The sequence below is a fragment of the Sorex araneus genome, chromosome 9, assembly GCF_027595985.1.
Source record: "Sorex araneus isolate mSorAra2 chromosome 9, mSorAra2.pri, whole genome shotgun sequence".
NCBI lineage: Eukaryota > Metazoa > Chordata > Mammalia > Eulipotyphla > Soricidae > Sorex > Sorex araneus.
Window position 1 is genome coordinate 68,805,359 of NC_073310.1, and position 15,000 is coordinate 68,820,358.

Genomic DNA, 15,000 nt, shown 5'->3' on the forward strand with positions numbered 1-15,000 from the left:
GAACGGGTGTGGCACCGCCACGACCCCCGGCGGCGGCGCCGCGGAGAGACGGCGAGGGGGGACGAGAACGTCGGCACGCGGCCTCCGGAGACCCCCCTCGACCGACCACAGCGCGACACCCGGCTCCGCCGAGGGCCGCCCGGCGGCGGGTACGGACCGCCACCGGCCACGGGGAGGAGCGGACGGCGGGCCCCGGCGGGCCCGGAGAGCGAGAGCGCCGGCCGCGGGCACCACCGCGGCGGCGGGCGAGGACCCCCGAGCGCGGGCGAGCCGCGGGGGACCGGGACGACGCGGGCAGCAGCCCGACGGGCGGACGAGAAGCGGAGGAGAGGAGGCCCGCGGGGAGACCCGCGAGAGGCCGGAAACGCCGGCGACCCCCCGGCCGCCACACGGGGCGAGGCCGGAGGAGAGGAGGCGGCACGGGAAAGGGCGGGCCGGCCTGAGCGGGGGCGAGCCCGAGGAGCCCCGGGGAGGGAAGAACCCTCCGCGGGCCAGGCTCCCCCAAAACGCGGGGGAGGGCCGCGGCATCCGGCGTGGGGCGCCGCCGCCTCCGCCAGCGGCCCACCGCGGGAATCTCACCACCCGAGGCCTCCGAGCACAAGGGCGGTCCCACGGCAGCCGAAGACGGACGACGGCGACCGCCGCCGCCACCGAACGGGCAAGGACTCGAGCTTCGCCCGGCACCGACCGACCGGCCAGGCGTGGACGGGTCAGACACCCCCCGACCAAGCGCACCTCCTCGACCGGCAGCGGAGTCGACCGACGGTCACGACCGCCCCCCACCGCACCGACGACAGAACGCACGCCACCCCTCCGATCACCGCACGCACCTCCGACCAGAGTCCCCCCCGGGCTAAACGAGGCCCGGTCAGGCGGGGTCGGCCGCTCCAGAGGCACGACGGGTCCCGGCGGGCAGGCACGACCTGCAACCGGGCGAGAGAGAACAGCCGCCGCCGGCGGGCGACCGCGCGGGAGGAGGGCCACGGGGGCCGAAGCGCCCGCCCGGCCACCGCAAGGGCACACACAGCCTCCCGTGGGGAGGGCGGCCCGAGGGGGCCAGGGGGATCCGGGCCCGCGAGGGCCGGGGCACGCGGCACGCGCGCCAGACGGGCTCCGAGAGGAGCAACGAGAGCGGGAGGCGCCCATCGGGGCGACCGGGCCGCCGGGAAAACAACGCACGGGAATCCCACCGCCCACAGACCAGGGCGGTCCCGCGCCCACGCCCGGGACGCCGGCCGGCCCCGACGGCCGACCCACCCGCGCCCTCCGCCTCGGAAGCCACGTCCACACGCGTCACCGCAGCGCCCCGCCACCGGGGGCCCGGAGGGTCCAACGCCGACCACCGCCACCCGTCCCCGGCCCCACCGCGGGGCGGGAAGGGCCGACGGCGCCCAGAACCTCCGCGAGCCCGCACGCGCGGGCCGCAACACAAGCCTCTCACCTTTCCTCTTCCGTCCGCCCGCCCGAGCCCTGACCGAGGGTCCCGGAGCCCAGGCGGCAACGTCCGGCACCCGGGGGGGCCGCCGCCACCACGCGGACCGCGCGGCGGCGCCTCGCTCGGCCGGGCGGCCGAGACGGGACCCCCCGAGAGCACACACCCCGAAGCCGAGGTCCGCAGCACCACCGCCGGCTGCGGCACCACACGGGGAACGGGAAGCGGACAGAGCGTTTCCCCCCCGCCGGGAAGCACGGCTCCCGCCGGGGGCACAGCGGGCCGGGTCAACAGGAGCACGGGGTCGCAACGGTGGCAGAAACGACACCCTGACCGCGCACACCCGTCCCACGACTCCGACCACACGCACGCGGGCCCATCCGGGCCCCGACCGCCAACCACGACGTTCCGACGCCCCGACGCCGGGACGCCAGCTCGGCCCGGCCCGACGGGACCCTCCCCCGACCCAGAAGGGGGAGGCGCGGGCCGCGGTAGGCAAAGAGCGAGCGCGCACGGCACCCCCCCACGTCTGAGGGGATGACGGCGGACCCCTCCCCGTCGCAGGGCGGCGAGGAAGGGAGGGCTCCACTACCGGTGGCTGACAGCGCAGGAGAAAGAGGGGCAGCGGCTGGGGGATGCGGTACCCCAAAGGCACCCTCGCAGATCGCTAGAGAAGGCTTTTCTCCACCGAGGGGGCGTCGCCCCCCTAACCTGGGCGAGCTACCACCTTCCCCTTCGGACTCCCCTGACACCGCGTGTTGGGGGGGTCTGCCGTAGCGGTCCGGCGGCCGGTCCCCGCCGGAGCGGGGCCGCGACCGCATCTCACGTGAGCGTCCGCGGTCAGGTCCGTCGCGTGCCGGGCCCGCGGGAGGGCCCGCCGCCCCTCCGCAGCACCCGGCAAACGGCCCCCGCCCACCGGGACGGGAAGGCCGGCTTCCACCCCCACGACGGGGGAAGAGGGGCGGAAGCCCCGGACCAGGCGAGAGAGAGCCCCAAAGGGGGACGCCTCATCTCCCAGAGCCCGGCGCGACGGCGACCCACCGACTGCCGCTCACACGCCCGCGCGCTAGTGCCAGTTACTGCGAGGCACGCGGGCGCGCGCCCGGAACGCGGAGGCCCTCCCCCGTCCACCGCCCCGCGGCGAACCGCAGAGGAGGCAACGGTGGGCGACCCCGCGACGAGGACGACCGGCTCGACCCCCCTGGAAGGCCAGGGGCCAACCGAAACCAGGAGGAGCCCGGGGAGGGAAGGACAGCAAGTCCGGGTGATGGGGAAGCGACACCACCAACTCGGCCTCGGGCACCTGACAGGACGACCTGGAGCGCTCCAGGGGCACCACCGAGGACCGGGTGAGGCGCGGCCGCGCGCGCCACCGCCGGGCGGCCCCCCCCACCGCGGGGAGGGGCCCGCCCGAGAGGACGGGACCCCGCGGGGTCCCGGCGCAGAGCGAGGATTGTCCGCTGCGTCAGACGACCCCGAAACCCGCTCCCCCGCCACGCACGGGGCCTGGGGGAGAGCGGGAAGAGCGGGATCGGGCCGGGGTCCGCACCCCTGAACGCCCCCACGGGGGTGGAGGAGAAGCGAGGGGCCCGCTGGCAGAACGAGAAGAGCGGTCCCATCCACGAGGGATGTCCGTCCCTCGCCTGGCGCGGCTTAGGCCCGGCCCGGGAGAGCGCACCAACACCACATCGATCGGCTGAGAGAGCGCGAGAGAAGCGAGGCATCGCGGAGTTCCCCCCCTGGCGAGGAGGGGGACCGAGCCCCGAAGGAGTGCGGGCAAAGGACAGCAACCCTCCGGAGAGGGGAGAGGCCCGTTTCAGCCTTCGCCCGCACTTCCGACTTCAGGGCAATGTCCGGCCCCGACCGGACCCACCCCCGACGAGAGCGAGGAGGACGCCTGACACGCGAGGCTGGGGGGGGTCCGTTGGCGCCGAGGACACGGACACCGGGCTGGCCTCGGGCACCTTAGACCGGAGGAGCGACAGCCACGGCCGGGGACACCGCCCCCGGGTGCACGCGAGAGCCGGCGCACAGGGCCCAGGCGGGCGGCTCAGGCGGCGGGAAGCCAGGGAGGAGTCCTCAAGACAGGCCCCCAGCTCCTCACACGCACCCGGGGGAACGACCGGTCCCGATCCTCACGGCGGAGAGCCACCGAGAGAGAGCGTGTCAGCGTACATCTCGCGGTCCAATCCGGCCCCGTCACACCGGAAAAGGACCGTTGCCCGGAGCGGGACCGATCTGCTCCCTCCCGCGGCACCCTCTGGAACAGCGACCCGGCCACCGGCACCTGGGACAGCCCCATCGCCCAGAGTCCCGGAACTCCAGGGGACAACTGGTCGACCCCGTGACTCGGCAGGGTCCAAGCCGCGCCAGAAGCCACGCGCCGACCCGGTGGCAGCGGCGGCGGCGGCGGCGGCGGCGGCGGCCGCCCGGGGAAAAGCGGACGCATCCCCGAGCGGATGGACGAACCCCCGCCCGCCCGAACCCCCGAGACACACACCCCGAAAGCCACCGGTCAGGACTCGGAGCGGACGGGGAGGGGGAGAGCGCGGCGACCACGCACGGGCGGGCGGGCGGGCGCCCGCAGCTGACGTCCCGCCTCGGAGCCGGCTCCGGAGGGCGAGGAGGTCGGATCATTAGCCCGGAAAGACCGGAGAATAAAAAAAACCTCTAAGTCCCCTTCCTTCGCGGCGCCGCGGACCAGGCGCCCCCGCGGGCTCACAGCCGGACCCCGTCACCCTCTCCCCGGCCCTCGTCTCACGGCGCCACCGGCCGGGCACGCGGGGAGAGCGGGTGCGGCAAGTCGCCATTCACCAAACACCGCCGTCACGCCAAGGTCCCCGCCCCTCAGAGCACCGGGGGACGCCACCGGGGCGGTGGGGAGGGGGCAGGTACCCGGAAAACGTCAGCCGCCGCCACCGCCGCCGCCGCCGCCGAGGCCCGGTCGGTGGGCGCCCGTTCACCAGGTCCGCTCCGCGCCGCTCCTCTCCGGCCCCGGTCCGGCCATCGGCCCCACTCGGCTCCGGACCCTGGAGCGATGCACCCACCGCCGGCGGAGCGCCAGCGCGGGCGCCCGGGAAGACTCGGGGCCGCCGCGGACCGTGGAGCGACAGCGCCACCCACCGGCGGAGGGACGGATCACGCGCCCGGGCCGGGACCCGGGCTCGGGCCGGCCATCGGCCCCGCTCCGGGCCGCCGCGGGAGCCCGGAGCTACGGCGGCACCCGCCCGCGGAGGGCCGGGCCGCGCGCCCGGGCCGGGACCCGGGCTCGGGCCGGCCATCGGCCCCGCTCCGGGCCGCCGCGGGAGCCCGGAGCTACGGCGGCACCCGCCCGCGGAGGGCCGGGCCGCGCGCCCGGGCGGCCCCGGGCTCGGGCCGGCCATCGGCCCCGCTCCGAGCCGCCGCCAACACTGGAGCTACGCGCCACCCGCCGGCGAAGGGCTGGGCCACGCACCCGGGCCGATCCGGCCCTTGGCCCCGCTCCGGCCCGCCGCAGAACACCGGAGCTACGCGGCAAGGGCTCCGGCCGGCAGAGGGCCGGGCCGCGCGCCCGGGCGGCCCCGGGCTCGGGGCGGCCACCGGCCCCGCTCGGGGCCGCCGCGGACCGTGGAGCGACAGCGCCACCCACCGGCGGAGGGACGGATCACGCGCCCGGGCCGGGACCCGGGCTCGGGCCGGCCATCGGCCCCGCTCCGGGCCGCCGCGGGAGCCCGGAGCTACGGCGGCACCCGCCCGCGGAGGGCCGGGCCGCGCGCCCGGGCCGGGACCCGGGCTCGGCCCGGCCATCGGCCCCGCTCCGGGCCGCCGCGGGAGCCCGGAGCTACGGCGGCACCCGCCCGCGGAGGGCCGGGCCGCGCGCCCGGGCCGGGACCCGGGCTCGGCCCGGCCATCGGCCCCGCTCCGGGCCGCCGCGGGAGCCCGGAGCTACGGCGGCACGCGCCCGCGGAGGGCCGGGCCGCGCGCCCGGGCCGGGACCCGGGCTCGGCCCGGCCATCGGCCCCGCTCCGGGCCGCCGCGGGAGCCCGGAGCTACGGCGGCACCCGCCCGCGGAGGGCCGGGCCGCGCGCCCGGGCCGGGACCCGGGCTCGGCCCGGCCATCGGCCCCGCTCCGGGCCGCCGCGGGAGCCCGGAGCTACGGCGGCACCCGCCCGCGGAGGGCCGGGCCGCGCGCCCGGGCCGGGACCCGGGCTCGGGCCGGCCATCGGCCCCGCTCCGGGCCGCCGCGGGAGCCCGGAGCTACGGCGGCACCCGCCCGCGGAGGGCCGGGCCGCGCGCCCGGGCGGCCCCGGGCTCGGGCCGGCCATCGGCCCCGCTCCGGGCCGCCGCCAACCCTGGAGCTACGCGCCACCCGCCGGCGGAGTGCTGGTCGACCCGCCCGGACAGCCCCGCCAGGCGCCGGCACCCGGCTCCGAAGGCAACAGGACCTCCCCTATAAGCCTGCAGTTCCAATCTCCGCCGTCGGACCTCGTGGGGTGGCGCCTTGACAGCGGGACCAATTTCGATTGGGACGCCGACCTCCTGGAAGGCCGCCTCGGGCACTGCAACCGAATCGCTGCCGTCACCTCCAGAGGAGCTCCGGCGCCGAAGAAAAGCGGACGCCAGGTGGCGCCCGAGCACCCTCTGTGGGATCGCCATCCCCGCGCGGATGATGTGGAGGGAGACTAAGTCACACCGTCCCTTGCCTCGAGAAACAGACATCACGGGGCAGGGCCATCCGGGGACACAGGGTGTGGAAGGAGGACGACCCCCCCCCACCCACACACACAGACACACAGACACACGGACAGACACACACACAGACACACACACACGCACACACACACAGACACACACACACAGAGACACCCACACACACAGACAGACACACACACACACAGACACCCACACACACAGACACACACACACACACACACACACACACACACACTAAAACCCCACCCCACCACTCAGTACGTGTGCTTCATCGCGTGCACGCAGGCCCGCCCATTCTCTGTCTGTCTGTCTGTCTGTCTGTCTGTCTGTCTGTGTCCGTGTCCATCTCCGTCGTCTGCCTCTCCCCCCCCCCAAGCCCCCCCTCCCCACCCCGTAACCTTCTCCTTCTCTGTGCATCTGTTTTGGGGCCACACGCCTGAGCCGGGCTCCGGGCATATCCCTGGGATGCCTTCAAGGAGTACTCCCGGCAGGGCTATGCATTCAGGGAGTACTCCCGGCAGAGCTCGTGGAACCCTATGGGAACTCCAGGGGTTGAACTCAGATCAGGGGCGTGTGCAAGGCTAGCCACCTCCCTGCTGCACTCCCTCTCTTCTCCAGCACCAGTCGCCAGCGCTCATTGCGGTCATTGTTTGCTTCTTTGATTGGATTGTTTTGGGTGGCCAATCCCCAGCCATGTGTTAAAATCACTCCGGACTCCTGGACTCTGCACTGAACTCACTCAGGGATAACCCCTGACGCGCTCTCTCTGTCTCTGTCTCTGTCTCTGTCTCTGTCTGTCTGTCTCTCTCTCTCTCTCTCTCTCTCTCCCTCTCTGTCTCTCTCTCTCTCCCTCCCTCTCTGTCTCTCTCTCTCTCCCTCCCTCTCTGTCTCTCTCTCTCTCTCTCCCTCCCCTCCCCCTCCAAAGTACTAGTTTGAAAACAGATTTGGATACTCTTATTGGGTGAGACAGAAGTACCATCGAGGTGCACCGAATGAAATCAAGCTCTGTTTTCTCTGAGGTGGCATGATGGTCAAGCGGAGGATCTGGGGGGGCCGCGAGTCACAGGGACATGACTCCTAGGCCGCTCTCTGCGGGTCATCCTGCGATTCAAAACCTCTAGTTCATCGCCTATTCACACTGGGTGGGACGCCAGAGCCAGAGAGAGCGCTCCACGGGCCGAGTGGATGCTTCGTGGGCGGGAGGGGAGAGGCCCAGGTTCCATCCTCCGGTCGAGGCCGTGGATCATTGGAACATATGCCTCTCTCCCCTCTCCCGTGGCCTCCTCCTCCTCCTCCTCCTCCTCCTCCTCCTCCTCCTCCTCCTCCTCCTCCTCCTCCTCCTCCTCCTCCGCCTCCGCGGGAGGCGGGGGCGGGCTGGACGGACAAGGCACCGAGAGCTCAGAAGATCCACCGAAGCCCCATGAACTTGACAAAAGACGAAAGGACCGGGGAGGACCCGTCTGTCAGGGGCCAACCTCCCCGAAGGAATAGGCATAGGCGACCTGACCCACGAGAGAGAGAGAGAGAGAGAGAGAGAGAGAGAGAGAGAGAGAGAGAGAGAGAGAGAGAGAGAGAGAGGAGAAGAGAAGAGAGTGAGCTTTCCCCTCCTCTGGGACACAAAGACGTTTGTTTTGGCCTTTGGCACCGGGTGCTGTGAGAAATGAGGAGGAGAAACGAGGAGGAGGAAGAGGAGGAGGAGGAGGAGAGGAGGAGGAGGAGGAGGAGGCTGCGGAAAGGAGCGATTCGCCCCCGTGGAGCTTTCGACCGAGGAACCGGCCCCGTGGCCTCTAGGGCGACCGGGCACCCGCCTCGGGAACAAGCACACCCTGGTCGTAGCCACTCGTGGAGCTAAATCCGGGACGTGAAGCGGTGTGGCGCAGCGGCGCCCACCACGAGTGGCGTGACGCACGGCCGCCCGCTCCTTTCTCTTCAGCGTTCCCGAGTCGAATCGGTCACTGTGAAGCGGCTGAGGCTTGCGGGAGTGCGGGCGGGCGGGAGTGAGTGAGTGAGTGAGTGAGTGAGTGAGTGAGTGAGTGAGTGAGTGCGTGCGTGCGTGTTTCACGTGGCTTAACACGTTTTAAAACGACCTCGAGATGGAGACGCGACTACAAGAACCGAAGGGATGCGTGAGGTGGCTGGGGACATAGGCGAGGGGTCCGGGGCTGTGCCTCGCCAGGATCCCCAGCACACCGCAGGTTTCCCGCCCCCCCCCCCAGCACCGCCGCCGCCGGCAGCCTCCGAGCAGCCCCAAAACCTCTGCAAATTTCGTCTCCCAAAGTTTTCCGAGTTGCATGCATAGATTCGTCAACCGGACTCAACTCCATCAAGAGATTTTTCGTGGCGGGGGGCGGGCAGCGCGGATGGCAGGAAAAAAATAGAAACAGGAGTTAAGTAAGGCACCTGTGCCACACGTCACGTGAACTACGGGCAGCTACACCGCCCACGCGCGGCCCCCGCCCCGTGACCCCGGTTGGAATCCCTGGAGATGGACTGAGGGCTGGAGGGACCGAGGGGTGGGAGGGGCAGAGGGGCGGAGGGACCGAGGGGTGGGAGGGGCGGAGGGGCGGAGGGACCGAGGGGTGGGAGGGGCGGAGGGGCGGAGGGACCGAGGGGTGGGAGGGGCGGAGGGGAGGGGCGGAGGGGCGGAGGGGCGGAGGGACCGAGGGGTGGGAGGGGTGAGAGGGGCTGAGGGGCGGGAGGGGCGCGGGGCGGGCGGGGGGATTGGCGAGTTGGGCACACTGTTCCCTGCGAACAAAGCAAAGCTCTCTGACTGACTGTCGTTGCTGATGAAAGTGCCTTGGGTTTTTTTCTTTGGGGGGGGTGGGGAGGGTTGGTTGGTTTTTTTGGTGTTTTTCTTCCCCCCCCGCCCCCCCGTTCCACCGAAGGGGAAGTTTATCCGTGACTCCCGTTTTCCGTTCACGGTGCTTTTATTTTATGCTACCGCATCTTCACCAAAGTTTCTTCACCGCCACCATCGCCCCCACCGTCCCACCTCCCCTGCCCCGGGCTTTCTGTTGTTCGGTCAGCCCCCCCCCCGGGGGGGGGTGGCGGCGGCGCTTCACATCGGGCACCCAGGACCTCAGAGGAGAGGAGGATCGGTTTGATCTCCAGAAAGGCTGTTTCTTGAAGGGCCAAGGAGGGAGGGAGCGCGAGTTTTGAGCCCCCGCCCCCCGCAGCCGCGCCTTTCCCTTTCTCGTGCTCCCCCTCCCCCGCGGCGGCGCCAGCGCCCAGCTGAAATCGGTCACCCACCCCACCTCCCATCCCGACCCCACCGCTGAGGTGCGTGTCCTAAGCCTACGACCGACCGAGAGCGCTTAGCAGATCTTATCTCCAAGCGAGCTACGGACAGAGAACGGCATCTCTTCCTCTTCCCCACCCTCACCCTCCGGGCAAACGGGCGGGCGAGGCGGCCATGGTCGCGCAAAAAAAAAAAAAAAAAAAAAAAAAAGGAGGCGGCCGACCCGGCCGGCTTGGAGTCAGATTCCCTCTGGCCTCTTCTAAGGACACCGTTGTCTTTGTTGTTGTTGTTGTTGTTGTTGTTGTTGTTGTTGTTGTTGTTCTCTCTCCCTCCCTCCCCCCGCCCCCGGTGTGTGTGTGTGTGTGGGGGGGGAGCGGGTGTCGGGAAGAGAAATGAAACCGAAACCCCGGGTCACGGACCACAAGTCCCAGGAAGCTCCGGGGCCGCCACGGCCACAGGCACCGCCACCGAGATGGCTCCTGCCACCCTCCCCTCCCCTCCCCTCTCCACCCCACCCCACCCCACCCCACCCCGCCGTGTCCATTCTCGGTCGGTCTCATTCTCTCACCCACCCCTACCCGATCAGCCCTCCACCCTCCCTCCGTCTAGGAAATTCGGGCGGGGTTATCCTATGAAAGTCGTGCAAACATCTCAGATAGATTTCAAAGAGAGGCTTGAGCTAGATCCAAAAAAATAGTAATAATAATTTTTTCTTTTAAAAGGAAAGCAGGCAAGCAAAAGCAAGTGAGCAAGCAAAAGCAGGCCAAAGAATAGACCCTGAGCACCGTCAGAACAGAGCAGAAAAGCCGGGCCTGGATCTGGGTGGTGCAATAGGAGCACGGGTGGAGGGATGGGCCCTGGATCATGGTACAACTGATTGAAACGTGAGCACGAAAGTGTGTAAGTCTGTCACTGTCCCTCACGGTGTTTCATTAAAAAAAAAATTTCTTTTTTAAAAAGGAAAGCAGGCAAGCCAGCCAGCCAGCCAGCCAGCCAGCCAGCCAGCCAGCCAGCCAGCCAGCCAGCCAGCAAGCAAGCAAGCAAGCAAGCAAGCAGGCCCGCAGGCCCACGGGCAGGAAGGCAAGCAAGAAGAGGGTTGGCAGGCAGCCGGCAGGCCGGCAAGCAGGCAGGTAGGCAGGCAGCCGGCAGGCCGGCAAGCAGGCAGGCAGGCAGGCAGGCAGGCAGGCAGGCAGGCAGGCAGGCAGGCAAGGAAGGAAGGAAGCAAGGAAGGAAGCAAGCGGGCCAAGGAGTAGATCCTGAGCGGCCTCAGTACACAAGGGAAAAAGCAGGGCCTGGATCTCGGTGGCGGAGAATGGGCCCGGGTGGTGGAGAGGGGGGGACTGGATCATGGTACGACGGAAACGTGAGCACGAAAGTGTGTAAGTCGGCCAGGGTCCCTCACGGTGATTGATAAAAAAAAAATTTCTTGAAAATAAATAAGTAAATAAATAAATGAGTGAATAAATAAATAAGGAAAGCAGGCAAGGAAAAGCAAGTATGCAAGCCAAAGCAAGTGAGCGAGCAACAGCTTAAGCAGCAAAAGCAAGCACAAGAGTAAGGGGAAGCAAGCAGGCGAGCGAGAAGGCAGGCAGGCAGGCAGGCAGGCAGGCAGGCAGGCAGGCAAGGAAGGAAGGAAGCAAGGAAGGAAGCAAGGAAGGAAGCAAGCGGGCCAAGGAGTAGATCCTGAGCGGCCTCAGTACACAAGGGAAAAAGCAGGGCCTGGATCTCGGTGGCGGAGAATGGGCCCGGGTGGTGGAGAGGGGGGGACTGGATCATGGTACGACGGAAACGTGAGCACGAAAGTGTGTAAGTCGGCCAGGGTCCCTCACGGTGATTGATAAAAAAATTTCTTGAAACTAAATACGTAAATAAATAAATGAGTGAATAAATAAATAAGGAAAGCAGGCAAGGAAAAGCAAGTATGCAAGCCAAAGCGAGTGAGCGAGCAACAGCTTAAGCAGCAAAAGCAAGCACAAGAGTAAGGGGAAGCAAGCAGGCAAGCGAGAAGGCAGGCAGGCAGGCAGGCAGGCAGGCAGGCAGGCAGGCAGGCAGGCAAGGAAGGAAGGAAGCAAGGAAGGAAGCAAGGAAGGAAGCAAGCGGGCCAAGGAGTAGATCCTGAGCGGCCTCAGTACACAAGGGAAAAAGCAGGGCCTGGATCTCGGTGGCAGAGAATGGGCCCGGGTGGTGGAGAGGGGGGACTAGATCATGGTACGACGGAAATGTGAGCACGAAAGTGTGTAAGTCCGCCAGGGTCCCTCACGGTGATTCATTTAAAAAAAATTTAGTTAGTTAGTTAGTAAGTCAGTCAGTCAGTTAGTCAGTCAGTCAGTCAATAAGTCAATAAATAAATAAATAAATAAATAAATAAATAAATAAATAAATAAATAAATAAATAAATGAATAAATAAATAAGGAAAGCAGGCAAGGAAAAGCAAGTATGCAAGCCAAAGCGAGTGAGCGAGCAACAGCGTAAGCAGCAAAAGCAAGCAAAAGAGTAGGAGGAAGCAAGCAGGCAAGCGAGAAGGCAGGCAGGCAGGCAGGCAGGCAGGCAGGCAGGCAGGCAGGCAGGCAGGCAGACAGGCAGGCAGGCAAGGAAGGAAGGAAGCAAGGAAGGAAGCAAGGAAGGGAGCAACAGCGTAAGCAGCAAAAGCAAGCAAAAGAGTAAGAGGAAGCAAGCAGGCAAGCGAGAAGGCAGGCAGGCAGGCAGGCAGGCAGGCAGGCAGGCAGGCAGGCAGGCAGGCAGGCAGGCAGGCAGGCAAGGAAAGAAGGAAGCAAGGAAGGAAGCAAGCGGGCCAAGGAGTAGACCCTGAGCGGCCTCAGTACACAAGGGAAAAAGCAGGGCCTGGATCTCGGTGGCGGAGAATGGGCCCGGGTGGTGGAGAGGGGGGACTGGATCATGGTACGACGGAAACGTGAGCACGAAAGTGTGTAAGTCGGCCAGGGTCCCTCACGGTGATTGATAAAAAAATTTCTTGAAAATAAATAAGTAAATAAATAAATAAATGAGTGAATAAATAAATAAGGAAAGCAGGCAAGGAAAAGCAAGTATGCAAGCCAAAGCGAGTGAGCGAGCAACAGCTTAAGCAGCAAAAGCAAGCAAAAGAGTAAGGGGAAGCAAGCAGGCAAGCGAGAAGGCAGGCAGGCAGGCAGGCAGGCAGGCAGGCAGGCAGGCAGGCAGGCAGGCAGGCAGGCAGGCAGGCAGGCAGGCAAGGAAAGAAGGAAGCAAGGAAGGAAGCAAGCGGGCCAAGGAGTAGACCCTGAGCGGCCTCAGTACACAAGGGAAAAAGCAGGGCCTGGATCTCGGTGGCGGAGAATGGGCCCGGGTGGTGGAGAGGGGGGACTGGATCATGGTACGACGGAAATGTGAGCACGAAAGTGTGTAAGTCTGCCAGGGTCCCTCACGGTGATTCATTAAAAAAAATTTAGTTAGTTAGTAAGTCAGTCAGTCAATAAGTCAATAAGTCAATAAATAAATAAATGAATGAATGAATGAATGAATGAATGAATAAATAAATAAGGAAAGCAGGCAAGGAAAAGCAAGTATGCAAGCCAGAGCGAGTGAGCGAGCAACAGTGTAAGCAGCAAAAGCAAGCAAAAGAGTAAGAGGAAGCAAGCAGGCAAGCGAGAAGGCAGGCAGGCAGGCAGGCAGGCCGGCAGGCAAGGAAGGAAGCAAGCGGGCCAAGGAGTAGATCCTGAGCGGCCTCAGTACACAAGGGAAAAAGCAGGGCCTGGATCTCGGTGGCGGAGAATGGGCCCGGGTGGTGGAGAGGGGGGGACTGGATCATGGTACGACGGAAACGTGAGCACGAAAGTGTGTAAGTCGGCCAGGGTCCCTCTCACGGTGATAGATAAAAAAATTTCTTGAAAATAAATAAGTCAATAAGTCAATAAGTAAATAAATAAATAAGGAAAGCAGGCAAGGAAAAGCAAGTATGCAAGCCAAAGCGAGTGAGCGAGCAACAGGGTAAGCAGCAAAAGCAAGCAAAAGAGTAAGAGGAAGCAAGCAGGCAAGCGAGAAGGCAGGCAGGCAGGCAGGCAGGCAGGCAGGCAGGCAGGCAGGCAGGCAGGCAGGCAGGCAGGCAGGCAGGCAGGCAGGCAAGCAGGCAGGCAGGCAAGGAAGGAAGCAAGCGGGCCAAGGAGTAGATCCTGAGCGGCCTCAGTACACAAGGGAAAAAGCAGGGCCTGGATCTCGGTGGCGGAGAATGGGCCCGGGTGGTGGAGAGGGGGGGACGGGATCATGGTACGACGGAAACGTGAGCACGAAAGTGTGTAAGTCCGCCAGGGTCCCTCTCACGGTGATAGATAAAAAAATTTCTTAAAAATAAATGAGTAAGTCAATAAGTCAATAAGTAAATAAATAAATAAGGAAAGCAGGCAAGGAAAACCAAGTATGCAAGCCAAAGCGAGTGAGCGAGCAACAGCGTAAGCAGCAAAAGCAAGCAAAAGAGTAAGAGGAAGCAAGCAGGCAAGCGAGAAGGCAGGCAGGCAGGCAGGCAGGCAGGCAGGCAGGCAGGCAGGCAGGCAGGCAGGCAGGCAGGCAGGCAGGCAGGCAGGCAAGCAGGCAGGCAGGCAAGGAAGGAAGCAAGCGGGCCAAGGAGTAGATCCTGAGCGGCCTCAGTACACAAGGGAAAAAGCAGGGCCTGGATCTCGGTGGCGGAGAATGGGCCCGGGTGGTGGAGAGGGGGGACTGGATCATGGTACGACGGAAATGTGAGCACGAAAGTGTGTAAGTCGGCCAGGGTCCCTCACAGTGATTCATTAAAAAAAAATTTAGTAAGTCAGTCAGTCAGTCAGTCAGTCAGTCAGTCAATAAGAAAAATAAGTAAATAAATAAATAAATAAATGAATGAATAAATAAATAAGGAAAGCAGGCAAGGAAAAGCAAGCACAAGGGAAAAAGCAGGGCCTGGATCTCGGTGGCGGAGAATGGGCCCGGGTGGTGGAGAGGGGGGACTGGATCATGGTACGACGGAAACGTGAGCACGAAAGTGTGTAAGTCGGCCAGGGTCCCTCACGGTGATTGATAAAAAAATTTCTTAAAAATAAATAAGTAAGTCAATAAGTCAATAAGTAAATAAATAAATAAGGAAAGCAGGCAAGGAAAAGCAAGTATGCAAGCCAAAGCGAGTGAGCGAGCAACAGGGTAAGCAGCAAAAGCAAGCAAAAGAGTAAGAGGAAGCAAGCAGGCAAGCGAGAAGGCAGGCAGGCAGGCAGGCAGGCAGGCAGGCAGGCAGGCAGGCAGGCAGGCAGGCAGGCAAGCAGGCAGGCAGGCAAGGAAGGAAGCAAGCGGGCCAAGGAGTAGATCCTGAGCGGCCTCAGTACACAAGGGAAAAAGCAGGGCCTGGATCTCGGTGGCGGAGAATGGGCCCGGGTGGTGGAGAGGGGGGGACGGGATCATGGTACGACGGAAACGTGAGCACGAAAGTGTGTAAGTCCGCCAGGGTCCCTCTCACGGTGATAGATAAAAAAATTTCTTAAAAATAAATGAGTAAGTCAATAAGTCAATAAGTAAATAAATAAATAAGGAAAGCAGGCAAGGAAAACCAAGTATGCAAGCCAAAGCGAGTGAGCGAGCAACAGCGTAAGCAGCAAAAGCAAGCAAAAGAGTAAGAGGAAGCAAGCAGGCAAGCGAGAAGGC